The 27457-nt window shown below is 28.3% G+C and overlaps 2 protein-coding genes across 5 annotated transcripts in view; one reads left to right on the top strand and one right to left on the bottom strand.

The window, feature by feature from the left end:
* Window positions 1–27457, top strand: part of LOC122858990 (autophagy-related protein 16-1) — a 136630-nt gene that overhangs the window by 56601 nt on the left and 52572 nt on the right. The window lies entirely within an intron of this gene.
* The window catches only part of LOC122858989, a 95787-nt gene that overhangs the window by 50293 nt on the left and 18037 nt on the right, over window positions 1–27457 (bottom strand). Inside the window, exon 2 of the mRNA XM_044162279.1 lies at window positions 10666–10753. The gene's annotated coding sequence lies outside the window, so the exon portion shown is untranslated. The remainder of the gene's footprint in view (window positions 1–10665; window positions 10754–27457) is intronic.

Below are 27457 nucleotides of genomic sequence, written 5' to 3' on the forward strand. Positions count from 1 at the left end.
TGAAACCCATGTAATCCTTACTATCTTTGTGCTTTTATTGCTCTTTTGTATAGATATATCAAAGAGTGAAGGAAGACAGAAAGTTAGAATATACTTGCCATCGGCTTTTTGTTATAATACATTGTGAATCTTAGCCGTTGTGCTTTATTGAAGTGCAATAGTGATAGTGAGGGTGTGATGATAATAAAACTTTTAAAATAGAGTGAGATCGCGGAAGCACGCGAGAAATTTAAACATGAATTGCATTATTGAACAAGTTAGAAAAAGATGAAGAAACACGGAAGAGAAAATATATATATAAAGAGTCAAGAACCCCAGATGAAAGAGGCAAACAAACAGTGCCCTCAGGCTGATACCACAATATTTTGCTCGATTACCATCGTTAAAAAAAACCGAGCAAGTTGAGTGTGGTAACGTCAAATGATAGAGAGCATGAGTTTGAGTCTGATAGAAAGAGAAAATATATATATATGATTCACTCTGATTTTATATAGTATATTATATTGTGTACGAGGTGTTTTACTAGATTTTCTATAGGTGTTTGTCGATATCAAAGGTATACATTGATCGCTTTGTATAAACCACTGTATTCTACATTGCAACATCTAGCTTTGTTTTTTTTTTTTTTTATTTTTTTCTTTCTTTGTCGTTGCTTTTTCCTCATTCTACCATGTTTCTCAACCCTAGTAAAGATTTACCGTAGCCCGGCAACTTGGCTCACTCGTTAGCATGCTAATTTATCGATGCATTTAATTTTCGTGCCGCGAGCACACCGAAAACCCAGGAATAGAAAAAACATATATATACATAGAAAGTAAATTTATGCTTGATATTTTAGACACTGGATTATACTGCCAGCTGGTTGTCGGTGATACTTTTCAACACCAACACCCAGCCTCTCATTCCTTATTTTATTTAACTGCCAATTTCTTTACCCCTGAAAACTTCATTACAAACTAAAAATAAAAAAAAAAAACAAAATTTCTGCATGAATATAAATTTATTTGCTTTATAAAACAAATTTTGTTATTTTTTATTTTTTTGTCAATTCTTTTTTTATTTAATGTTTTAATGTTTTGAATTTTACTTTATTTTTTTTTTTTCTCTTTTCTTAATTTTATGGTTTTTTTTATTTTTTTTATTGCAATTCTGTTTTGTCAGACAATTAATAGCGTATATCCAGGAAATTTTCATATAATATACATCACGACCGTCGACCCGGATAAAAGGAAAAGTTTAATTATTCTCGTTGATGGTTGTGTTGTGCTCGTCTCTCAAAACTTCATATAAAATAATAATAAAAGTTAAAATATAAAAATAATAATTATAATGCAAGCGGTTAAAAATAAAAAAAAAAATTAAAAAAAGATGTTAAGTATAAAAAAATGTAAAAACAAACATCAAAAAATATTATACAAAAAATAGATTTTTATTTCAACACTAAAAATAACAAAAAAATTTAAAATTAAAAACATTAGTTGTGAGATTGGTAGGATTTTCTTGACTCGTTGGAGGATTAACGTTGTGACTGGGTAAAACGATAGGATATTTAATTGCATGCAAAGTGTTGCTAATAATTCTCGACGTGTGGAATCGACGAAAGTTGGTTGGTTAGCTTATTTCTTGTGTCTTAACTTCTATATCTTGCTGTATTTAAAGTGTATTTATATGTGCACATATATGTGTATAGTTGGATAAACTGTGTGTGCCTTTTTGGTAATATGGTTTTAGACTTCTATATTCAAAGCTTGTATTAATATAACTTGAATCAGAACAACGACAACAAGGACGACGACGAGGACGATGATGACAATTTTCCTATACCTTTGTCTGTGTACATATACAACTGATATTATGTACAGAGTGAACACTGGGGGATTATACTAGCACGAACACACGCTGTGGCATTTCGAAGCAGCAAATTATTTTACTCACTATATGCAGAAACTTTTGACAAGGGTTTGTGCTTTAAAATGAGTGGGGATGATGATGAGGTAGAAAAGGCAAAATTTGGGACCAAAATAGAAAGGGTTGGGCTTTTGTTGGTACTCATAGTGCTAGTGGTGATGGTGGTGATGGTAGAAGGTTAATCTAAATACTTTGTCTACCTCGAAAATGCGTGAGAGAAATCCTTGTAATACTTTTCTCATCGCACAAATATCACCCCAATGATTTAATTCTTCTTTTAATATTTAATTTCCATCTTTTGTTCAACAAAATGTATATAATTAGTTGAAAACTATATATACATTTTCAATGTCAATAATCATTATAATACCGGTAATTACATTTAAATTTAAATAAAATGGAATATAAATTTGATTTATTAATCATTTTATTACACACAATATTATTATCAATGCATCAAAGTAAATTTACTCAACAGTATATATATATATATTACGAAAATCAAATCATAAAGTATTGATTTAGTAACTTTAAATTCAAACATGGTAATTATAAAATGGAGAATAAAAATTTGAATATAAAAAGTTTATTAAAAAAAAAAAAAGGAAATAGGAATAAAATGAAAAAGTAAAGAATAATTCTTGAAAATCGAAGTTTTTTAATGCATAAATTAATAATTTGAAAAAACGACTATACGATTGCATCAATTTGAACAATGAGCTTCATGAATTAAACTCATTTTTAATGCTTGAATTTTGTTAAATTTACTTAAAATAGATTAGAAAAAAAAAAAAAAGTTTATAAATTAAAATCTATATTTAATTTTTTTCGTATAATGTGATAAAAAAAAAAAAACTAAAAAAATCTCATCATCCTGTCACGTGTATTTCTCCGGATCAAAATTTCCAGTCTATCGGTTTTTCATTCGCACGAGCGAATCGGTCAATTCTTTACGGACAGTAGTATAACAGTGCTAGTGGAACTTGTCTTTCCACGCTCGGCAAGACGCTTCAATTCGCAAGTCAAGTTTCCTCACATCACCGACCGACAAGACCGACAGAACGTGACTCGTGTAGCCGCTCGCTCGTCAAGACAAAAAAAGACAATAATAAAAAAAAAAAAACTAATAAATAAATATTTCTTATATATAAAAAACAACTGAAAAGAAAAAAAAAATGACAAGAAATGGTTGAGGGTTAGTAAAGATAGCAACGACCATCAATTCATTTCTCATATCTTCATACATTATATATACTTGTCTTCTGAGTCACGTGCGCTCTGAAAATAATGAACGTCTTAAGAAAATAATGATGATAATAATAATTATAGTGAAACTAAAAAAATTAAAAAGAATAAAATTATATAAATAAAAAATTTTTAAAATTATTTTTTATAAGTCTATCGAAGCTACCAAGTGGTTCACAATGTAAAAAAAAAAAAAAAGTAAATACAAGTACCGAAATGGCATAGATGAGGGTTGGAAAAATGAAATGAGAAAAAAAAAAAAAAAAAACCACTGTAGTTTTTACTGTTACTGTATGAGTAACCATTTTATATATTTGAGGTGGAGTGGCAGACTTGGCGAAGCCGTCTACTTGAGTAGATTGTAGAAAAATGAGACGGGGGATGAAAAGTAAATAAGGATCGGACGAAAAAGAACGCGATGAGCAGCTCAGTCGCCGGTGTTCACAGCACTGGTAGATGAAAAGCAAGAGCAAGATTATTTTATTTTATTTTTTTCATCTTTAAGAAAAAAAAAAAAATTGTTCCGATATTTCTACTTTGCCCCTTTTTTTCATTTTCTTTTTTCTTATATTATTTTTTTACAGTACCACTCATCTTCCACTTCTTATCTTCTTACTGCTCTCATTGCCAGATGGTATTTGTGAGCCACGCGATCCATCGCTCTGTTATATTTCCATAAAAATATTCATTATCGAAAAACTCGTGGTATCACATGCTGATAAACTCAATAGCTTCAAAAAACCAGAAAAAAAAAAAAAATAAAAAAAAAAAACCTTTCAATTTTATAATTTAAAATTTATTTTATTTTTTTTTCGACAAAATATATTTTTTGATCTTTTAGCCAAGTATCATACAGCTAGCTATATGTTAAAGTACATATCAGCATTATTGAAATGATAATAAAATATAAAACGAACAAAAAATTTCAAGTGACGAAAATTGTAAAAGATAGATATTAAAATTTAGAGAAAAGTTAAAAAAGTTTGGCATTTTTATATAGATATATAAAAAAAAAAAAATCTAGACATTGCAAAGAAAGAGACTAGCTGCACACGAGACAGGGAATCTGGTTTTCTATCGATGCTTGTATAATGCACCAGTGACCACCCAAAGGATTTTTTTTATCAAACACCCAAAGGTGCTTTTGAAAGGAATATATAAAAATTCTCTATTTGGTGATCCAACTACTGCATTTTCAGTTGTGCTGTATGTGCATTACCTGTGTACTCGACGATTCAATTACTAACATACATACACTACTCATGTATATAAATATAGACACAATTTTTTTGTTTTCAAATATAGTCCATACATATGGAAAAAAAAAAAAAATGATTGGCCTGTACCCAACATAATATTACAGGCCACCCATCACACTCACTTAGAATAACCACATTTTTTTTTCTTAATTTTTCCTATTTATTTATTTATTTTTTGCATCATTTATTTAATGAATATCATTTACTGTATCACGCGATCAGAAAAACAAATATTACAACTTGAATAATATTCTGTTTCCATTGAGACGGCTATCAATACCTGTTTTATATATTTATAAAAGTATTATCTGTAACAACATAAATTGCCATATTCCAAGTGACTTGATTCATCACATCACTGTTCAACATTTTCTCATTTAGTTATACAAATAAGAAGACATACGTTGGTTAACACGCTCAATAGCTCCTGCATCATATCCTCATCACCGGATATGAACTCCACTTATATATAGATATGTACTACCTAGTTGTGTTGGTGATACTCCATGTCGAATACATCCCTCTATCTCGCTTTTCCTCTTTTCTCCTGCAGACAGTAGTCTGTGCACTCATTCACTGTCTATATATGCAGACCATGATAGTCACAACCCCATTTGCAAATTCCCACGAGTAGTCTCTGATAAATTCGCACAGTTCATTTTATTTTCATTCTTTTAAATAAACCTGGAATAATATATTTACGTTTTTTTTTTTTTTTTCTTCTATGCCTTTGGAATTTTATCTTTCACCTTTTTCAACTCTTTTATTAAAATGTTATTGCAAATGCTCATTTAAAATAAATTTTACCTCTGATTCTCGATTTTCTCTTTTATTTACATCAAACGAAGAAAAACAAAAAAGAAAATGAGAGCATTCACAACCCTAATAAATTTTGTGTTTAAGTAGTAAAAGAACCCTTGGCGTCTAAATATCCTTTAATCACAACGTTTTATGACTGTAAATTCGTCCTTTGTATACACACAGTAATAAACATAAATTCCATGTTATTGAAGTTAAACTACTTAATTTAAAATAAAAAATTAAATTAAGTAAATATATAAAATATATATGATTAAATAAAAACTTTTGTAAATTCAAACAACACATTGTAAATTGATACAAGTTTAAATTGAAAATGGCCAATGGATAATCATTCTCATAGTCAGCATCTATCTGCACAGTGTAAATATTGACAAAAGTATATATTACAGGTCAGTGATTTTCTTAAATTCATAAAAGGATATATATTATTGTATATATTTATAGCTGAGTCTAAAGCTAAACAAGTTAGTTAAAGTTCTCATCACGAACAGGGTTTTCATATACATTTGTATACATAGAGAGAATACAACTATATATATATTAGTGCTTGTATTAAGAGTAGTAGAAGAAGAAGAAGAAAAAGATAATATCAATTTCTGTTGAAATTTCACTGCAGACACAAAATGAGTAAAACTGACATCGTTGAAAAAAAGGATGTATATGTAGGTGTGGTTGGTTCTCGCCATATTGCGCGACGACTATTGAACGGACGGTGGTGAAAATGTGGTGGTAGTTGTTGTATATATATACATAGTGATAGCAAAACTAGCATTGGTTCCAACATCCAACGCGTTTCATTTGTTTGGCTGTATACCCCCAAGGTATATCGAGTAAAGTACGTGCCACCTCGATGTACGTGCAACATCCTACACTTTATAAACTTATATGTATATGACTGTATAGTATATATATTCTATACCAATTTCAAATAAATCTATATGTATATAAATATAATATATATTATATATATTTATATGTATTGAAGCCAGGACACCTGATAGAAACCAAGCAAAGCAAAGCGAGTCGAAGCAATCTGATGAAACCAATAAGCGTGAAGGAATGCGAAGGCCACAAGATGAATCCTTCTGATCATCGTTCGAATAATATATAAACAGATCTTTTTTTTTTTTTTTTTTTTGTTTTTTCTCTCTCTTTATTCTCTTCATCCCTTTAATTTAATTTTATTTGTTTTTTCTCTTTTTTTCTCTTTCTTTTTTTTTTTATTTTCACAACACCCTTGGATATTGTGAAAAGTTTACTTTTTATTTTATCACAATTGTCTTGATTAAAATTATAAAAGTCATTAAATTAATTAATTGCTATTTAAACAAACGATTGAGCTTGAAAAATACACTTATAAACTTTTTGTAAATTAATTCGAGAAAATGAAAAACTTTGTTGAAAAAAAATCTGCACTTAATCGGGTGGTTATTCTTGAAAAACTATTTTCTTTTTAAATATTTTCTTTATAGAAAATAGTAAACTTTAAAGCTTTTTTTATTTTTACTTGTTTTATTAACTTAATTGTCTATCTCGAGCCAATATCGATTATATCCAATGTATATTTTTCAGTGCATTATTATGCAAAAAAAAAAAAAAAAATGAAAAATATTGTTTGGAAAATGAATTGCCGTGAATGACGTGTAACAATCAGACTCAGGTGTTTCTCTTTTGTATTGTGACATAGTTCAGTGGTAAAATAGTTTATACAGACGATTTGAGTATGCGTATATAATAGAGGGTGGTTGCAATGCTACTAGCATAAATTGCGGCATTTCTTTACGTGCCTTGTGGCATAATACAAGGGAGAGCTCACTAGTTTTCCAGTACACAAGAGAAGAGCACCTTTAGCATTTCTTCACATAAAACCTTTTTTAGTATATGTATCTATACAAAAAGCTCCAGAACAATCTGCAATTCTGGGTTATTTATATATACATAACCATATAGATAATAATAAACAATGCGACGAGCCAACGCATTCTTCTATTATCCATCTGTCTAAAAGATGTGTCTGTTTTCTACTTATATTCTCCGCTCATGTTTTTTTACTCGAAACATTTTATATCATGTGTATAGGACTGTTGTCATACAGTCACGATAAATTGTACTATATAACTCCTTTAAATGAAAAAAGAAAAAAAAAATTCTGTCAGTTTACATGCACTTGTTTTATATTTTTTTTATTTTACTGAGATTTTTTATTTTTGATTTTTTCCTTCCCACAATAAAGATTAACATTGAAAATGTAAACAGGAAAAAAAAAAGGTCAAAGATTAAAATAGACTTATCGAATATACAAGTTGAGTCAAGTTTAATTGTAATGCAGTTAAATATAGACGATAAATTTTGATAATGAATAATTAAATTGATAATTGGATTAATAAAACTTGTGATCAATTAAAGTTGTTTTATTGGATAACGAATTAAAGATAATCCTTAATGGTAATCTAGAGACCATAGCATGTTGGTATGTAGTTTTAAAATTCTATCAACGATATACCTTTTTATGAATTTTATCATCAAAGTTAACTAATTGGCTTGCTCATGGATTTTCAACGATAAATTAAAAACTCTAAAATAAAAGATTAAACTTTTAAATTATTTAATGATTAAAATTGTCAGCATTAATTTGACCTTCAGGCAATCATGATGTTGTTGATTACATAAATACAATATTATAATTAAATATAATAATAAAAAAAATATAATTTACGGTAATTTTTAAAAGGGATAAAATTAGTAAATAATAAATTTATGATAAATGATGATTAAATGAATAAGAAATGATGTGAACTTGATGGAGAAAGCTAGTGACAGAATGAATACAATGTGAACAACGGTAGAAGAATAATAAGATGAATGTGAGTAATGGTTGTCTCATAGCTAAACGTAATACGGTAGACGAATGAGAAACACAGGAGCGGAGAAAAAGAAAATGATGATGATGATGGAAAATAAAAAAAATGATGATGTAAAATGACAGATTCTTGAAGACATATATATAAAAGAACAGCAATTGCAAGTCACGCCGCATACACAAGGACAGTTTGAAAAATATAACAACATTTTGTATTTATAAACAAGAAAAAACAGGGTTCTCTAGCTTTTCACCGGATATATATAAACGTACTTGTTTAAGAAAAAAAAAAAGTAAATAAATAAAATATATAAATTATAGACAAAAACAAAAAGCATATGCTAGACAGATAGTCAACAGCATTCTTTACATATTGGTATGCTTCAATAGCAATACATAAAATTGATAAAAAATTGTTTAGAAATTGCCATCATCAGGTTTGATAATAATTTTTTTTTTTTTCTTCCATATCTTATCTTCAAGCAGTACAATAATAAAAATAATGAAAATTGGTATTTTTATGGAATTTAAAAAATAAGGAAAAATATGCGTTTGTGTTGTATGTCGAGAACATGAGATTTCCGGTCTAATAATATATTGTCGACAACAAAAGCGTTCATGATATCAATCCTCGTATATAAGACGGCAACGTCCTGCCGTGCCCATCGAGGCGAGTCAGTGGAAAAAGTCAGACTATATCAGTAGGGAGTAGAATACAACTATAACAAGCAAGAAAGAGAGATAATAAATAAATAATAAAAAGAAGGGATGAAAAGCCTTGGTTATACTTATATATTCTAACTTTTTTAAAGAACTTACGACAAACTCGCGACGGGATTTCTTGCACAATGGCTTTTCACCCCACGTTATTCCACTATTTTCCTTTTTTTTTTTCCTTGCCTCAACTCTTTTTGGTTCTTTTTTTCCACAAGATTTTTTTTTTCTCTTTCTCTCTCTCTCTCTCTGAAATCCTTCAACCCTAATACACTATCATAGTCTGTTTCAACCCTAACCAAGTTCGCACAACGTGGTATTCTATTGTCTTTAGTGCAACCGGACGTTCCTGCTACTACCATTAATTTAACCTCAACGAGTTTATATCCCTTCTACTACTATGGTCCTTCTGAGCTACGTTTCGTATTGCGGCAGGATGCCATTAAATATGAAGGTAACTATATATATAGACATATGTACATATATATATTTACTTAAACATGTAACGTAGAAACTTGAAGAGTGCCCAGACTACGTCCAACAGTTCCAGAAAATGAAACTTTAACAAAAGTTGTAAATACACGAACAAACATTACTGAACACAACTATACCATTATAAATTAACAATTTATTTATATAATTAAGAATAAATTATTGATAATAATTAGATAGAAAAAAAAAAAAGAATTCAATTTGATAAAGATTTATGCGTAATTTATAAATAAAGATTTGAATATAGTTAGTTAGTTAAATTAACTGCGTGAAATCATAATTTAAGATAAAGATTTTAGACAATTTGCACGAGAGCTAATTTAAAACTCCAGAATGAGTGAGTTGTGTCTATCTTGTGAATGATATATGTGTGTGTGTTTATAGAGAGAGAATATCACAACCTGATGTTTGAGTGTGATAATAATATTCCATTACGGGGCGTGCAAGGACGTATATACATCACGTTCTCGTCACGGTGTGCTGTATATATTGCCTGCTACTTTTAATACACGCATTAAACACACACACACACACACACACAACTTTGGTTAGTGAGATTTGGTATTGTATGTGTATATGTATACAGTTATACTGAAAATTTTACATGCGTATTTGTGCACGGAAGAGAAAATGGTAACTCTGATTGTATCAAAGTGTGCAAGAGGTGTTAATTATGTACCACCCCACCGCGTTACACTGGCACAGCTACAGTGTGGCTTTTGAAATCATCAGAATATATCATATGAATTCATGGCTGTGTATATAAATTGCACTTGTGAACCTTATTGGTTTGTAGTGAATATTTTGAAACTTAATTCCTCATTATGCATTTATTTAATCCTTCTATCTCGCTCTCTTCTCTGTTCTAGAGAAGCTTCTCGCATTTCTAATTTAACAACCAAGTAATGTATCTTATTAATTGGTCGTAGGTCATTGTTACCGTTCAATTTTCAAGATCATTATTTTACATTGATTTTAATATCCGTTATAATATGATAGCATTAATAGTTGTAGATATGTATATGGTATAAATATATAAAACTACCTTGCTTGCACGTTAACGCTTTGGTCTTGCATATACTCTATAATTCTAGAGACTGTTAACGACGTTTAAAGTGTGTGGCTATACTGACACTTATCCTATGTTATTGAAGTACCTACATATATACCATATACATAGGTACATATTTTGTACTTGTGTTTGAAAATTATATATATTTTTTTTTAATTATGTTAAGCCTTTCAAGTTTATATATTCTAACATAATATATACATTCTTGAAGATTAACGTTTTGACGATGTTCAATGTGCTCTTGAATCATAAATTCAAGTGAGAATACTTTACTGAGTGCTTTTACTACTTACCGAATTATCAAGCCAATATGTTTTCCACAATTTTCCTTCTATTTTTCTTTGATGATCGATTTATCTATTTTGCTTCTTTTTTTTTTTTCTGTAACATAAAAATAAAATATAATTTAATATAAATTAATTTACGCATAACTGTTATAAAATGAATAATATAAAATTTTTTTTGTCTTTTTTCATTTTCACGTTGCTCGTTTGTTCATCCATTAAATTGGATTTTTTTTCCAAATACTAAATTATTTTCTTGGCATAAATTTTTTTTTTATTTTTTGTTTCCTTTGAATAATCATCCGGATTTAATAAAAATCAATGACAATTTACAATTTTTCAGTATTAAAAAGGAAATGAAAAGATTGAAAATTGCAAGACTTTTTTTTTTTTTTATATTTTTTTTTCTATTGTTAAAATTGGAAGAGTTTATAGTTTCTTTTCTCGCGCGTCGGACAATTGTATAGAAAGAGTAAGTGTGAATGAGAAAGGTAAAAGAAAAAATAAAAACAAAAAAAAAAGCTCTTCTTGTCGCTGTGCATTTTTCGAACAATGGATTCTAGGAAGCACAACTGTGAATTCAGTCTCATCGTTGCAGCGAGGATAGCTGCTGGATGAGGTAGAAAAAAAAAGGTGTATAAGTATAAAAAGAGTACAATTGAGTTTGAGAATGAGGTGGAACATACCAATGTGTTGGTTGGCGGCATTGAGTGTGCAGAAAATAGACAGAATGGTAGAGCGCAAAAGAAGTGAATTTAACCAAAGCACTACGATTATATATATTCATACGCATACTTGTTGTATGGCACACATGGATATATAGTTTTAATGGTACATATACAATAGCTTCGTGAATTATATGTATATACATATCAACGAGTGGACCGAGAACATCGTCATTCGATGCGTAACTACATCCAATTGCTTGAGCCCGCATACCATCGCAAGAATTTCATCCGTGACTAGTTACGCACTGTGTTCTGTTAACTTGCAAAAGAGAGACAAAGCAACAGAGAGAGAATTGAGAGAGAGAGTTTGCAAGGTGGTCAATAGCCAGCAGGATGAGGTCGGAAGGGAAGTCAAAGAGACAACAAGAGAGTTGAGCTGTGAGTTAACATTACGCACGCTCATATAGTTTATTGCACAAAGTGGTGAGTGCCTGCACTCTGGTGTTCGTCTGACTATCTCACCTGCCACTGGATTGGACCAAAGTGACATATGCTCCTCGACAAAGCTAGCTCACTTGTTTCAGGGTCAATGACCATACCAAATTTTGTGTTATACATATGTTTTTAAAATTAAATAATTTACCTGCCTAATGCCTATCGTGAATGCATATTTATACAATTCCAAGAATATTATGTATATATAAACAAGCACATAGGTATTTCATAAAATTGCTTATGTGATGATTTAGTCATTAAAGATGCCACACTACTTCACGCCTAGCAATTATACTAAATAGATAATAATATAGAAAGAGGAATAAGGCTTTCAGCTTTTTTTTCAAATATATTCTGTTTTTTTTTTTTTTTTTTTTTTTCATTTGGTAGTTTTCTGTGTACGATAGTATCATATTAAATCTTTTGCCATAGAATTCTATGCATACTGTATAGCTGGTATATATTTTTATGTAATTTTTTTAGTGTTGATCTGTGGCCATAACTAATTCTGTAAATTCATATGGTGACACGCGACAAAAATTCCATGAATTTATTTCGAATAACGATCACTCACGATGCTATAGCCACAGTTGAAAATAAAAAAACAGATGACTGTGGTAGTATAATTCTTCACCACATTTAATAGCTACATTGGTGTTAGTGTTTTTTTTTTTGTGGCTTATTGGTATGCTAAAAAAATGAATATTATGAACAATTTAATTTTTATCTCGACAATATTTTTTTTCTTTTATTTTCAAGTACCATTTGCATGTTTTTTTTTTTTTTTTTGATGCGTGGTTAAATCTTTATTATAAAAGACACAAAAGAATTGACTTTACACCAAGTGTTTTTTTTTTTTTTTAGTTAGATTTTTAGAATACAAATTCCAACTAGCAATGACTATTTATTTTTTTACTTGTCTCTAGCATTTTTTTTTTTTTTTTTGTTTCGAACGTTGTGATGTAAAGTATTCATCTTTTTTATTTTAAAAAAGATTTGCTCAACGGTTCGTAAAATTTTCATAAGAAGCCACGACACGTACAAAGAGCTTTATGAATTTGTGCAAAATCCGTCCGGCTTGCTCGTGAATAATATGCAACCACTATTTCCACCTCTCTCTCACCTTATATTTTATCATTTTTTTTTTTCGAAAATCCTGGAGTCTTGCCCCAGGGAAAGTTGAAGTAAAGCAAAATATAGATTCATTGTATGCTTCACAGAGAAAAGAAGAGTTTTTGAGTGAAGCAATTTTATTTTTTTCTTTATTTTTATATATCAGTGTCTTTTGTTATACAAAAGCTTCGTGAATTAGCTAGTAGTATAGATCAACTATACGTAATCCAACGAATTCGTTGGTAATCGTTTTTCTCGTATCTCGGGAACAGTTAATTTCCGCTTACTTTGGAATTTAGGTCACTTCTGTTCGCCAGAATCCGTACACTACTGAAACCAACCCACTATTCCTCTTTCTCGTCAACACTTTAACCCTCATTTTTTTCTCTTTTTTATTTTTTATTTCTATCTCTTTCTGTATACTGGCATTAGAATCCTTCGTCGTGTCGTAAAGACTCACGGAATTTTCAACTTTCCGGAATTTCATGGTATTTATTTCTCGACTCAAATATGATCATTGATTTAATCCTCAATTAATTAATTAAAAATTAAATTACAAAACGGAAATTGTTTTCTTTTTTTTTCTTTCCAAATTTAATTTATTTATTTTATAAATATATTAATAATCAACAATGATTGAGATTTATAAAATTTCATCAAAAAACATATAACTCAAAGTTTTTTAAAGTTAAAAATATACGAATGAGTTTAGTAAATGAGATATTCATTTCCTACTGTTTCGATAAACCATGCCAAATAATTGTCCCAGTGAGAACTGGTTGATATATTGCTTTCACATTTTGAATAACGTTCTGTTATTTGTGTGCCCATTTGTAAAAAAAAAAAAAAAGTGTTGTTCGTCAGATATGATTTAGAAAGTGTCAGTAAAAAAAACCAAAAAAAACCAGAACAAATAACAATAATAACAATAGAATATAGATAAAAATAGAATAAATTTTTTAAAAAACAAGGGTGTTAGTTTGACGAATTAGAGTGGACAAAATTCCATCGAAATAGACAGAGTGAAATTGAACACCCTCTCGGTTCATGTGATTTTAAATTTCCTTGTACATGAGTAAATACATATAAGTATTCGCATAATACATATTCATCATGCATAAGGTAAACCAGGCAGGTATAGAAACAATTTTGTATTCACATGAGAGACTTACGTACGCGCAACCGTACTTCAACTATTTTGTTTCATATCCTTGAAATGATTTTCTCTTTCCTTTATCTTCACCACCCAGTTAACTCTTTTTTGTTCGTTTTTTCCTTCTTCAAGTACCCCCAAGGGGACTTTAGTAGATACAAAACACTGTTGCTATACCAACAAGTTTCAAAGACAAGTAAAAGAACCACAAAGAAAAAATAATAAAATGAATAAAGACTATGACGTTTTCTTATGGAATTGCAATTGTTTTGTAGCTGAGCAAAGACAGCCTGTTATGCGCACCCAGATTCTACGAAAGTGTGGAAAAAGGTGGAACACAAAAACCAAAATAACAAAAAATATATTATAATAAAAATAGTTTTTAAAAAAAGTGGAAAATACTGCACGCAAGTAGTATATATAAGGTGAGAGCTAAATCTATATATATATATATAATATAAAAATAAAACAAAAGGCTAACAGAAATGGAAACAAAAAAAATAAATAAAAAAAAAAAAAAAGAAACCTTTTATTATTGTGCAAAGAAGTCTCATTTCTTTCTGCTTCAGTTGTGCTTTGTTGCAATGAAAAACTATACACATTGTGTTGTTCGTTATTTCTTTTTTCTTTTTTTTATTTTTTCTATTTGAAAGATGCTCACACTCATGCATTCATTACGCATCTCTAGCAAATTTTTAAAACAAAAAAAAACACATACATATGGTAACCTAACTATCGTCTTTATGTTATTCTATAAACAATTCAAGAAATTCTTGTATACAACTATGAAGGTATTCGTCGGCTTTTAGTTCCTTTCATCCCTTTACGATAATCCACAACGCCCATTTCTTCAAATTGCTTTGCATTAACCAGAACACTTTATTTCAACGTGAACAACTTGCAGAAAATTGGAAGTCATTGGCAAAAATACTTACTTCATTTCCTGACCAAAACTATAATGTCGGGAAAACGAATAAAAAAAAAACAAAAAAAAAACCCCCAACGATTGCGTCAAGTAAAAACTTTTTAAAATAAAAATAAAAAAAAAGTGTTCTAATAATAAAACAGATTTATGCTAGATCATGCGATATCATATATTTTGAAAATTTTATAAAAAAAAAAAATGAGTAGTTTTAAAGTTTAAATATATGTTTCTACATATATCTATATCAAATATATATGTGGCAATGTAGTTGGCGTTAACTTCCTCAATACGTCACCCTCGGGGCCAATTAGTGCTCGTGCGATATCCCACAAAGGTTAGAATCGTGCCGCGACACTGACCCCCAAGTGAACACAGCGGCGAATCCTGTGCAGCTCCCAATTTCCTCCCGTTAGTTCAAACATCGAGACTATATAGGTATATACATAAGTTTGGCAAGGTAAAATAAAACTCTAAGCTTATTTAACAGTTCTAATCTCAACTACACATAGTTTTATAGATCCACAGCAACTCGATAATTTTATACAAGAGCCAGTATATCTCGTATCACATATCATATATATCGCGGGCAATCGTTTCTTTTATTTATTTACACACACACACACAAATAATACTTGGACAGTTAGATTTACAAATGCACTGTTGATGAACGATCTACATATATTTTTACCACACTCCCAAAAACCATTATTCCAATTATATACCCCTTGAATATATTGTTCGTAATATCAGTTTAGACATTAAAATATATACATCAATTTTTCAAAAATAAATTTCATATGACAGTATACTTAAATATAAAATTTATTTACTCGTGTAAATTATATATATTAGATAAAAAAAAAAAAATAATAGCTTCATACAGCAATTATATTGAAGCAACAAGATATAAACAAAAATTTAATTCATAGTTTACAATTCAAGTAGACGTATTTATTTTAAAACCATAATGATAAATAAATTTGTTGAAAAAAAAAAAAAAATGATTATTAATTGCTGATGCATTTAACTATATAACTATTATTCAATTAAAAAATTGATAAATTACGTTAATGTATAAAGCCCAAAAAATATATATAATTATATATTTTTCTTTTTTATTTTCGTTATTCAAAATTAATTAGTCTTTCTCTTTTTGTATATGATCAACGCTGGGAAAGAGAGCTGAACTATAATTTTTGATCATCATAAACCTTTTGATAAACATATACGTTATATAAACATTGTATACTAAATAAACTCGTGATGATACAGCGACCCTTGTCAATTTTGAACCGATCATAGTTAACTCAAGCGTAATAATTAGATGATTTCCGTTGTAATAATATAAGCCTCAGGGCTCGAGGGTCAGAAAATAGTATATGACCTTTTGTATCAGTAAACATGACCAAGTATCATTATCAATAAATTGAAATTCACTAAAAATGACATATCAATATTATATTTGTTAATGATTATCACGATATTAATTTTATTTTTTGTTTCCTATTTTTTTTTACATCATAATAGTTTATGAGTGACATTTAGCTACAATAATAATCTATATATAATAAAATCAATTTAAAAAAAAATTTTTTTCCCTCCCTCAATCATAAATATTGACTGAACAATAAATATTAATCGAGCTCCTATTTTCAATCATTTTTTTTTTATCAAGATAAATGATAAATTGGTTCGGAGAATAAATCTCGTTGAATATCGTTGATTTTTATTATTGTCACAGTAAAATTTAAAAATCAAAAATTGTTATAAATATATCTTTTTCAAAATGAATTTAGTTTTCAATGTACTATTGGTGTAATTTTACAACTTGATTTTTTTTTACATAAATACATAATAGCAAAAGAGTATGAGAAAAAATAATTGAATCCACAGAAAAGTGTTGAGTATATATAATTTGGATACTTTGATTGATCGATTTCACTCAGTTGAATCAGAGAGATCATGATCATTGAGGATAGTTCAATGGGCTTGGTGAAGATATAGAGCTTGGATAAATATTAGTTTTCGTAGGTCGACTATCGAGTATTCGCACGTTATTTTTTTTTTCGTACGTGATGGATGAAAAAGTGGATAGTATTGGTGGTTTAATGATTTCAGGGTAAACTTGAATGTAAAGGTATTGCAATAGGCTACGTGTCTCAACTGTTTAGTATATTCGCATGTGTCTGAAGAGTGCGAGGAGAAGAAGAAGCACTCATGCAATACAAACGCGTCTTGAAAGACAAATTTTACTTGAGTTCTCTCAAATGTAAAATATATATCTTGTGGATAAATATGTATATATGTATTATGTTTATATTGTGTCTCTTGTACAAGCTCGTTTTGTTAGTAAAGCAGCACATATTCTCAATGTAACTCTCATCATTTGCTTACTCTCTTCTATATATCATACATGTGTGTGCTTGATGTCTGATGGCAACCGCGTGTGTACACCACAGGTATGCTTAAATTCATGGACGTCTCTTGACTGAGTAAAACAAGCATGAAAAGTCGTTTGGTAATATCTAGTAAAATGGCCATCATTATCTTTCAATTTTCAACGTAAAATGACAAATTGCTTTTTACCTTATAATTTGTCAGTCTATTTAATAATATTACGTGATGCTATGTTTTATTATCATCATCATCATTATCATCATCATCATCATCATCAAAAAATTATGAAAAATTTATATGAATAATATTACAGTTGCATATTGCTTGCAGATATTATAATATTTGTTTTATTTTATTTATTTATTCCTTTTCTTTTTTTAAATAAAATTAACTTATTATTTTTAATATAGTTGGGAAATATTGTTATTATATTTTTTATTCACTTATTTTTTCATCAACTCTTCAGTTACCAAGCTTTAGTTTTTTTTTTTTTCATCTCATTCACTCTTTTATCATTTCAACAATTTCTTTTGTCTATCAGAGTATATGCATTCTCATGAAGATATTTTCTCTTGTTTCAAGTTTGTTATTTTTAGTGTTTATTTATTTTTAAAATAATTTTAAGAATATATACAACATCTACACGCGCATCCTAAAAGTGCCTACCTGGTGTACGGAGTTAATGACGCCATCCCCGAGAATTATAAGCGGCGAGGTCGTGCATTCTCTTACACGCTCGAATCTTTCCGGTATTATTCATTATACTTTAATGATGATCTCGAGCATGATGTCGTTTTTTTTTTTTTATTATTTTTCACTGTTCTTGTTTTTTTGTTTTATTTTCATATCGTGTTTTTTCTTTATTTTTTTTCTCTCTTAGTTAATTTTTTTTTCTTTAATTTTCATTTCTCTATATATTTTTATTTGTTTATTTATTTATTTATTCATTTAAATTATCGTACTTATTCTGATGGTGAAAAAGTTCATCTCTCGGTGCATGTCGTGCGAAACATAACGAGAAAATAAAGTTAAAAAGATTACAAGCTTTATGAGTGTGTAGTTAAAAAAAAAATAATATATTATGATAAAAAATAAAGTAGTCTATGGAAATTGAAAATAATAATAATAATAAATTATTTAAAGATATGAATAAAATAATAATGAATAAGATCGATAGCTTTTGTGAGTAAGCTCATTGAAGCAACGCAACTTGTTCATTTTGCAGACACTTGAGAATTACGAGTATATATTTTTGACGAGACGAATGCATCAGTCAACGAAGGTGAACGTGTATAATATACACAAGCACATTTATCATTATGTGTTATATACAACCTTCAAATATTTTTACGGAATGTCGAACATAGACACTGTATTGAAAATATATTTATATTTATTCACTGGACACGCAGGAGTGCTACGTCAATATAACGGAATATTTTTTTTTACGTGTTCTCAGTGTTAAACGTTTATAGATTGATTGCTTAAAATGCTACAAAAATATACTCACGTCCAAAAATGATTTGATAAATATTAACGGTCATTTAAAAATTTAAAAAAAAAAAAAACATAATATACATATTAAACATACAATCAACAGAAAAATAAATACATCTCAATTGATTGACGAATTTTTTGACGTATATGATGAAATGTTTTATAAATTGAGAATCATTAATATTTTTCTCGACTTTAATCGTTGATAGAAGAAAAAAACTAATATAAATAAATATTATTTTTTTATTCCTAATATAAAAAGGACAAACATCATCGGTCTTCCGGACATTTGATTGGTCATTGTTTTTTTCTCACTTACTCTCATACAAATTTCTTTCTGTTTGCCTTTTTCTATTATTTTTTTATTTATTTCGTTAGCAACGAAAAAACAACAAAAAAAAGCGAGTAAACAAAATTTTTTTTGATATTTTTTATATTTTTTTTTTTTAAATTGACATATTAAGCTAGCACAACTTTTTTATTAATTATTAAATCTTGATGCAATTGGGCTTGAAATTTTGTGCGAATTATGTGTTTTTTATGTGTGAAGAAATAAATTTGAAAGAAAACTTTTTTAAATATTTTTTATATTTTTTTTTAAAATTGACATATTAAGCTAGCACAACTTTTTTAATAATCATCGGATCTCGATGCGATTGGGCTTAAAATTTTGTGCGAATTATGTGTTTTTTCTGTGTGAAGAAATAAATTTAAAAGAAAATTTTTTTAAATATTTTTTATATTTTTTTTAAAAATTCAAAAAGTAAGCTAGCACAACTTTCTCAATAATCATCGGATCTTGATGCAATTGGGCTTAAAATTTTGTGCGAATTATGTGTTTTTTTTTGTGTGAAGGAATAAATTTAAAAGAAAATTTTTTAAAATATTTTTTATATTTTTTTTAAAAATAGACATATTAAGCTAGCACAACTTTTTTAATAATCATCGGATCTCGATGCGATTGGGCTTAAAATTTTGTGCGAATTATGTGTTTTTTCTGTGTGTGAAGAAAATAAAAGAAAATTTTTTAAAATATTTTTTATATTTTTTTTAAAAATAGACATATTAAGCTAGCACAACTTTTTTAATAATCATCGGATCTCGATGCGATTGGGCTTAAAATTTTGTGCGAATTATGTGTTTTTTCTGTGTGAAGAAATAAATTTAAAAGAAAATTTTTTAAAATATTTTTTATATTTTTTTAAAAAATTGACATATTAAGCTAGCACAACTTTTTCAATAATTATCGGATCTTAATGCAATTGGGCTCAAAATTTTGTGCGAATTATGTGTTTTTTCTGTGTGAAGAAATAAATTTGAAAGAAAATTTTTTAAAATATTTTTTACATTTTTTTAAAAAATTCAAATATTAAGCTAGCACAACTTTCTCAATAATCATCGGATCTCGATGCAATTGGGCTTGAAATTTTGTGCAAATTATGTGTTTTTCATGTGTGAAGAAATAAATTTGAAAGAAAATTTTTTTTAATATTTTTTATATTTTTTTTTAAAATTGACATATTAAGCTAGCACAACTTTTTCAATAATCATCGGATCTTAATGCAATTGGGCTCAAAATTTTGTGCGAATTATGTGTTTTTTATGTGTGAAGAAATAATTCAAAAACAAAATTTTTTTAAATATTTTTTATATTTTTTTTTAAAATTGACATATTAAGGTAGCACAACTTTTTCAGTAAACATTCAATCTTGATGTTATTAGACTAAAAATTACGTGTGAATTATGTGTGATTTATGTGTAAATAAATAAATTTAAAAAAATTTTCGTCAATTTATTTATTTTTTTTTTTTTTATGATAATACTTGTGTTTATAAAATCAATGAACAATGAACCTTTCAGAAGGTATAGATACAGGCGCGCGTAGCGCGCCAATGTGCTCGTATATATACAAAGGACAACAAAAAGTCATTCAATTTATTATCCATAAAGATCTTTATATAAGTATTTTTTTTATTTTTTTTTATGAAAGTAGATCGTCAGATGTAAAATCCCATGGGAGATGTGCATCATTATAACAAAATCCCCAATTCATTATAACGTAAAAGAAGTTGGAATCTTGAGACACACATACACACATGAAAATTTATATTCGTTGATGGTTAGCAAGTTATGATTGATTATACAGTGTGATCCAGACTGCCTCTACAACCCATCTGTCACCAATAAATATCCAATTTCACGTTGGAATGATATATAAGATATTTCAATGCTCAACTTTCGTGGTAGTTTTCATCTACGCGTAAGTTCATTTAATAGGATCATTTATTTTAAAAATTGACTTGAAAACAGTTTCAATTGTTCACGTATATATATTAACTACTACAATAATAATTACAGCTCGTTAAACATAACAAAAAAAATAAAAACTAAATTCAAAAAATAAAAAAAAAAAAAATGTAAATAAATTGAGAGCACCAAAAGGGTTAATTTGTGTTCTAATTTCGTTTGTGTCAGTAATATACGTGTACATAAAAGTTTTGTAGGCGTTTTATATTTATAAAATCCCCTTTAGTTGTGATAAATTTGACATGTCGGAAATCTTGTATATGTATGTGAGCGTCATTAACGAGATTGCAATTTATTATAGCTATATATGTATATATGCAGTAGTGTTTTCTTCTATACAACCATTACGGGTGAGACTTTTATATCTCAGTAATCGTGCTTCTGTTGTGTATATATATATAGATAGATAGATATAATAAAGCTACAGAGAGGTACAATATTGTCGACAATAAAAAGAGAGAGTATATATGGACAACGAGTTAGTCGACACTTGGCGACACAAAAGCTGTATGCCATAGCCAATTTCGACATTTCTCCAACTCCATCCCTAATCATTCTGCTTAGATATATACATATAGTTTTGACTATATATATCTAGCACACAGTTAATATATGCAACAACAGCAATATCTATACAAAGTAGTCGTGAGATCGTGTAAGCCCATGGTAGTTGGTAGTGGTCCAGGAGGCGTCAATTTTCACAGGGTTGGTTTTGGACTACCGACTTAGCTGAGAATGTTGTAAGTCGATTCACTTGCCTGTTGGTGACTAAGCTATGACGAATAATAAAGAGAGGGGAATGTTGAAGTCAACACAAAATGAGAAAGACCAAAAATTAACAAACTTTTTACCAACTATGTATGACTGAGACACTTGGCAACTTGAGATGAACCTTATATACCTTATAACCTCATAATTTTTTACCCTCTTGTCGTGGTATAAGCACGTCTTTACTTTTCTATATCAATCACTTATGAAAGAAAAAAATATATATATATAATCCCATGATATAGTCGTTTAATTTTTCTCATATTTCATGACGTATGTTCTTTTATTTTTCCACTCCATTTATTCAGGATTTTTTGTTTTTTTTTTTTATCTTAAAAAAACAGTGATACTATTTGTCAATACTTGTCAATTTATTATTGATTTTAGAGACAAAGATTAACGTTTCAAAATTTAACGAGAATAAAAAAATAAAAAAATACATGAAAAAAAACGGTATATTGAAAGTAAATATATTTTTTTTTTTCTTTTTTCAAAGTATAAATACAGTAGCAATCGAGAGACTGAAATAGTCTAGCTGTCAGAAGAAACGGTTGTTAAGATGCCGAAAAAGAGATAAATAAAATTAAAATTAAAAAAAAAAATTCCTAAGCGTCAATCACTGTCTGACCTTGAAGAGTCAACTTAGACTCCATAAGTTGATTTTCTTCCATTTGTGAAAATGAAAGAAAACAAATAATAATAATAGAATAAAAAAAACTTGATAAATATATATATACCTACAGAGTAATTTTTCAAACTCGAACAGCAGTTTTTTTCTATTTTTTTATTTTTTTTTGCCTCTTTGAAAATATGCTTGAAATAACTTCGTCAACATGGAGCTTGATCGAGTTAGCTGGTAAACTTCATGTTGGTTTTCACATCAGTTGATTTTACTATTTTAAAAAAGGTGCAAACATTCATTGTCGTTGTGCATATATACGTATTAGATAAAAATAATATAAACAAAGTAATATTGGAAAAGGGAATGAAAAAAAAAAACAAACAAACAAATGTATAGTTAAATAAATATATAGACAAAGGGCAAGTAAAGGGATATAGGCATGAAAGCGGAAGAAATATAAAAACAAAAATTTTGTATTGAATAAAATATATGTGGATGATGCACATAGAGACATAAATCGGTTGGCACGAATTGCTAGAGGCGGTCGCACAATCATCGTTTAATCGGATTCATTCGAATGTGCCCGGTTTGTCGGTTACGCTTGGGTGAGGTGTTTCGCCGCGGGCGTCGAGCAATTAAAAAGCGAAGCCGTAGAACAGCCACGCGCAGGTGGCGTTACGCGATCACTAGTTAATGTAAAATTCACCAGGAGAATTAAACATATATATAATTTTAGTTATCTTTATCTTTATATACTATGAATATAAAATTATACCTTGAATGTCTTCATCATCTTCTTCAATTTCCAATTCATCCAAGTCAAATAAAAAAAAATATTTAAACTCCATTTTATTCTTAATACTTAAATTGTCTTTTTTTTTTTTTTAATTAAAAGGAAATTTGTTTATTTATTTTATTTTTATTAGAAAGAAATAAACAAAAAAAAAAAAAAAACGTAAAATTAATATTATTATATCTTGATCGTTAATATAAATATTCAAGTAAATGAAAAAGTTTAAATTTAAACTCAAAGTTTTCATTTAAATTGGCTTATCTTTATATAATAATAATAATTAAAAATGGCTGATATATTTAAGTTGAAACTTGATAATTTGTTGGCAAGAAAATTCATAAGTTCATTAATTGATGAAGCAAGTAATAATTACTGTGTATATTTATTAATATAGTGTGTATAGAGTTGATATGAGAAATGCAATGTTACCACATATTTGAAATCACTTTTGACAGTAGACGAAAATGGCACAAACATGTTAATGGAAAATCACCACGGTGCTACAAGTTTATGAGAGATTGGCTAGCCATAGCAGGGGCTTTAAACTTCACTCATAATATTGTAGAAGCTGAATAGGTAACAGCGTATATTCATCAAAGGGTATATATATTCGAAACTCAATTAATGACTATACTCATCTCACTTCTTTCATTCTCCCTGGATACATATTACATCCTACATTATATTCAATACAGATTTACAAAGTTCAAGAAAAGCATTGATTTTCTTCAAAGATTTAGCTTAACATATTTTCTAAAGAAAAAAACGTAATACATTATTCCCTCAAAATACAATAGCTAAAAATAAATAAAAAAATAAAAATCTCGTCTTTTACTTTTGATGTGATTCGTGGCAAAAAAATAATAAATTTGTATATATACGAAAATCAAAGTGGAAAAAAAAGTATACAGCGTTCAAGATATTTATTTACTTTTTTTTTATATTTCTTTTTTTTTCCCTAAGAATAAAATTAAAGTAGCAAAAGGTTGAGTCATTAGTAGATTTAAAATTTATTTGAAAATCTCTCAAAGGTAAAATAAATAATAATAATAATAATAGAAAAGTATTTTATTGTAAAATCGGATTTGATGAATATAATCTTCGTCTTTGAAAAATCAACCTTTTTTGCCTTATTATTTTTATTCATTCATCCAAATTTTAAAATTTATATTTAACAAGAATTGAAAATATGTCAATGATTAAATTTTATTATATTTCATTATAAAAAAACAAGTAGTAGGAAGATAAATTGTTTGATCAGATTACGTAGATTAGATTTAACGTTAAATTTAGTATATATAGCCCAACGGTTTCTGTTGAACATCGTCCACAGAGAGTTTGCAATAGCAAGTCGTGTTGTACTTGGCTTCGTGTGATTCATCATCAACTATATACACACACCAAAAAAGGTCGATATGAAGGTAAAAAATAATTAGGTATAAAGGTTAAATTGAAGGAAGGAATTAACACTCAAGTCAATCATATTACCATGTATTTAATTTTTTCATTATTATTATTCTTTTAATGATGCAAACGTTTAATTATATTTTATTTATTTTTTTATATATAACATATTACTTTTATTTTTTGATAAATAATTGCTTGTCTTTATAAAGACTTGAAGTATGCAAGTGATGTTTGTGAACTCATATGTGGCCAAGCAAAAGAATGTCGATGCCGACATTTTAAAAATACTTGGACTGTAATTTTTCATAAAATGATTTAAAAAAAAAAAAAGAATCTTCAACGTGCAATAATTCAATTACGCTTTTTATTAAAAAAAAAAAAAAAACAATCACTCCAAAGAAGAAAGATGTCTTGCTTCTAGATTCTTTAAGTAAAATTTCCCAGGCTTAGTAACTGTTTCATCCGCCAAACGAATCCTCAGTTCAATGTTTTAGTCTTCATCCAGGTGGAATATAATCATGCCAAGTTTTTTTTTTTTTTTTTTTTCTTTTATATTCAAGTACATTTATCTATGAACATTTATATATCTTGAGTCAATAGATATATCTAGTCACCTACACACAAATGTGTTTTTTATTTTTGAAAAAAAAATTTTTTTCTATCCTTTATTTCTCACAAGACTTTTGTTTAGATATATCTATTTATCTATCTATAAAGACACCGAGATTTTGTCTAGTGTACATTGAGTATGTTTAAGATAAAAAAAAAAAAAAAAAGATACAACAGCCCCAGAGAAATTCTTCTGTTGTTGCATGTGTATATATGATGATGCTATAGCCATAGTGAAAGAAATCGTCGTGCCACTTTACTTTAGCCTGGTTGCCTGCCCACGCTTTTATTTCTCACGCGTTAGCAATATGTGTATATAAGACTATACATATCACAGGGGTCCAAGTTGAATACAGAATGTCTATATAGATATTACACTGGTATGGTGAACCCACTGAGAGATACAACGTTCTATGGGTTTTATATATAAACACTCTGTATACACAGAAACCAGCTAACCGTGACCACACTTTTTCGTAATTAACGAGCCTCCATTAACGTCTATAATATTGCACGAGTGATATTCGTTACCCATATGTACATATCTATATATTATATGGTTTTTTTTTTCTTTTTTTAATTCCCACAAAACTTGATTGTATAAATATATATATAAATTTTTAAACAGCACATCTATTTGTGTGTTGCTGACCAAATTGAGGCCAAATTTTGTTATGCACAATGTCATTTAGATACTCTGTATCTCAAGGGTAAAATTAAAACATCATAATTCGTATATGCATGATATTGGAATCGACACAGTCATTAGTCTGTCACAAAATGAAATCATTCTGATATCATTTGAGATAATGTCAATGGAATTAGATTATTTCGGGCGAACATGAATGTTTCCAGCTCATTGGTATAGCATCAATCGAGTTGTAAATGTCCTCAACCAATGTTAATAACGTGAAATTCACTGGTTCGAATTAATTTAACAGTCGTGAAAAATAATAATAAAATTAATAATAATGAAATTTGAATTAAAAAACCTGAATACTGAATAATAAAAAATAAACCATGACCTGCATTTGGTATTCTGTCATATATCCAGACACACATATTCATAGTCCATACGATGTTTAATTTAATTTCGTACTTTTTGAAGAGCAAGAACATATTTTTTTTTTATTATAATTTTTTGTTTTTACATTTTATCTCAATGGCAACGGTACTTTGGTAGCCCGGGCAAGTTCAATTGCATACTGTCCAGTATTATAATGTAGAACGAAACGTGCTCAGTGACCATTAGCAATCAAAAAAAGTTTTAGTGTGTCTATGTATATGTATAATGTATATAGATGAGTGTTGTGTTAAACCGAGTTTATAATTCATGATAAAATAAACGTGATCATGATGTCTAAAATGATTGAGAGTGAGAAAAATATATCAAGGCAAATTTATACGTGGCCAATGATGCTTCAGTTATTCAGTGATTGATACAAATTTATATTGTCGGATAAACTCATTTATGAATATAATAGTAATGTAAAATATATACACCAACACTTGGCAAACCTTTTATATGTATACATAATTCAGTGCTTATACTATGTAAAATTGAAAATATTTATTATACACGTATACACTTGAATACATTGAATTTTGACAAGGGATTCATGTATGATTTTTCATCATTATTATTATCACAAATATTATTATGATTATTTTTTTTTTTCATTTATAATAACAGAAGCTGAGGTAGACATTCAATTTTCGTTGAGTATTTACCTTGAATTTGAATTTCCAATTTATCAAGTACCATCGGTCGCATAACTACGACATAATCGAGGAATATATGATCGTTTGCAAAATTCAACAATCACATATACATTTTCTAGTTTGCAACCCTCTCTAGATTTTTTCTATTTACTTGGTTATTTGATCACTTCAAGTTTATACAATTTATAATGTATGAAAAATCTTTTTATATATTTTTTCTTCAATTTTTTTTCATAATTAAAATATCACATGATTTTAATTTTATTGTGCTATCTTCTGTCTGGTCAATGTCTAACAAATACAAGCGATATTTACTCTGCAAGGA

This window comes from Aphidius gifuensis, linkage group LG6 (genome assembly GCF_014905175.1).
Source record: "Aphidius gifuensis isolate YNYX2018 linkage group LG6, ASM1490517v1, whole genome shotgun sequence".
Classification (NCBI taxonomy): domain Eukaryota; kingdom Metazoa; phylum Arthropoda; class Insecta; order Hymenoptera; family Braconidae; genus Aphidius; species Aphidius gifuensis.